The sequence below is a fragment of the Hipposideros armiger genome, unplaced genomic scaffold (assembly GCF_001890085.2).
Source record: "Hipposideros armiger isolate ML-2016 unplaced genomic scaffold, ASM189008v1 scaffold_116, whole genome shotgun sequence".
NCBI classification, from domain to species: Eukaryota; Metazoa; Chordata; class Mammalia; order Chiroptera; family Hipposideridae; genus Hipposideros; species Hipposideros armiger.
Window position 1 is genome coordinate 3,145,832 of NW_017731466.1, and position 2,589 is coordinate 3,148,420.

The window sequence follows — 2,589 nt, forward strand, 5'->3', positions numbered from 1 at the left end:
ACAAAAGGACAGCAACTTGTCTGTTCCCCTTCCCCCAATTCCCCAGCACTGTTCCCATCCCCCAATTCCCCAATAAAAAATCTTTAAAAAGAAAAACTGCTTGGAAGAAAATGAAGCAAAAACGTTGTAACAAAATTACAGCTTGAAATCCTATTTTTCAATGTTAAATTATGAACTGTGTATATACTTACAGTTTATCTCTGAGCGTGTTTTTTCTTCTCTAATGTTCCTACTTGTTGAGTGAATTCTATGTGGTACAGCAACAAGAGGCTAGGAAAGAACAAAATTAATGTCATGAGGCATTTCATTATCAAGCCACAGTTTAGTCCACAAAATTACCCAAATATGAAAGAGATACTTCATTTTATGTAAAAATGCGAACAAAATACAACTTTATGAGTATTTTTTTTTAAAAAGGACAACCACAAACTGGGACTTCTTGGTCCTTAAACTGGGAGCTTCTTAAGTTTAGGGATATATATTATCTATAGCAGGCTCCAGTAAATGTTCTCTGAGTTGACTATAAATAAGTGTTAAAGATGTAATATTCAATAATTCAATAGCTGTTCAAGAGCTGCAGCTAGCTTCCCTGTTACAGAGGCGAAAACTGTAATTAAAAAAAAAAATCTGCCTCAACTTATTTCAAAAAGGATTAGATAAATGAAATGAAATAATGCTAAAGGCATTAATGATTTATGATCCTTAGTAAACACAATTTCCACCTCCTTAGTTTTGATTGTAGGAGCAGCCCTCTATTTTCCTTCCTTTTACTTTATTAAAATCTATGTGAATGGCCACTTTCAGAGAAACATTCGGGAGTGGGGGAGGGGGTGCGTGGAGTGGGGATGAGTTCTCCTTACTGTTTCTTAGTTCATGGACATTCCTCCAACCTTATGGAGTTAGAGGCCCTATTTGAAAAGCTTCTGCAACTCCATCCTGTACACTCTAAGGTCTCAAGAAGTGATGCCAGCATCTATTTTATGTACCCAATAGGTTTGTTTCTGTATGTGAAATGCTGCCTTTGAAGGAGATATAGGCCTAGACATATCTTTTATGGAAATATAAATCATAAATATTTGAGTTCAAATTCTTAGATTCAATACGGCAGATCAAGAACAGGATCCAAGTTAACTATTTTCAGTGTAGGCACATCTCAGGAAAAAAAAGATATATCAATGTAAAAGACCCAAATATTAAAATACTGATGGTAGTAAAACAGTAGTAAAAGTAATTTCAAAAATTAAGTATTTAAACTTTACACGTACACAGTGATCTGCAGTTTACAAAGTGCTTTCATATATCTTAGCTTAGTCTGTCCTCAAAAAAAACTTGTGAAGCTAGTATCATTCTTCATTTTAGATGAAGACACTGAAGATGAGGACACTGAAACCCAAAACTAAGTGAGAAGGTGTTCAGCTAGTTAGCTGCTGAGCTGAGAAAAGCCCTGGATTTTTATCATAATGTACCATAGCAAAAACTAAAAACAAGCAAAAGCTGGCACCAGGTCAGGCAAGTCACATAGACTGCTGTTATCAGAGAACATGGATGAAACCTATGATTGTCTACGAGAACAGTTTTACTTTCCCAACTTAAATGGTGTAACTATAAAATTGTTACATCTTATATTAAATAGGTTAACATATAGAAGAAAATTATATCAAGTAAAAATTAGAATCAAAATTTTCCAATGTGTAGTACTTCTAAAATAGAAACGTGAACCCAACATAAAAAGTCAAACTGTCTCCCAGTGTATGATGTATAATAAATTTTAAAAACTACAGTAGAATTAATAGATGTGCTAAATGTTTTCAAGAGTATTCAGCTTCCATACAACATATATATTGTATCACAGCAAGTGCTGATATGCTAATTACTCGTACATTCAAATTTTGACTGACAGCACAGCACTGAGCAATTACAAATCATTTGCAAATAGTAAGATTATGAATTTCTCTGGAAAAAGCATTATCTTAAACTATGGTAAGAGAAAATTTCCCCTCCCCAACCTATAATTATAATACCAACAACCTAGTCTTGATAAGAAGAATTTCTTTCTCAGCTCTATGAGAAAGAATCTTTATCCCAAGATTGCTTCTGTATTTGGTTTATTATTTCTCCTCTTTGCACACCTTTTGAAAGGACTTCATAATTCAGTAGGGCAAAAAAAAAAGATGAGGTAACAGATAATAATGCAGCATTGAGTGCACTGAGAGTCCAGAGAGTCCTCACCTTGCAGTTTTGATATGCAGGAATTTCAGCTAGCAGGATTTAGTTAAATTACAACAATCCATGATAGATTGATATATCTTTATAATAACACGGTTCAAATTTCAGTCACCGGTATATTAATTGCATATTATATATATTAATTGTATAATATTCAGCTTATTAATCTTATTAACATTCAGTATATTAATTGTAACTGCATAAAGAACAAATTTCACTGCTAGCTCTTCAGTTCACAAATCACTATGTGATTTGAACTTAGGGAACTAAGTTCAGGCGAACTTATTGACATAAATGAAAGAAGTTGTGATAAAAAGGATGAAGATACACCAGAAGAAGTGGCACCGGCAAAACAAAAAAAAC

The 2,589-nt window shown here is 33.4% G+C and overlaps 1 protein-coding gene across 2 annotated transcripts in view; it reads right to left on the bottom strand.

The window, feature by feature from the left end:
* MAP4K3 (mitogen-activated protein kinase kinase kinase kinase 3) overlaps nucleotides 1-267 on the bottom strand; it is a 58,813-nt gene extending 58,546 nt beyond the window's left edge. For both annotated transcript variants that reach the window (XM_019647826.1, XM_019647825.1), the window contains exon 1: nucleotides 192-267. The gene's annotated coding sequence lies outside the window, so the exon portion shown is untranslated. The remainder of the gene's footprint in view (nucleotides 1-191) is intronic.
* Nucleotides 268-2,589: the final 2,322 nt, after the last annotated feature.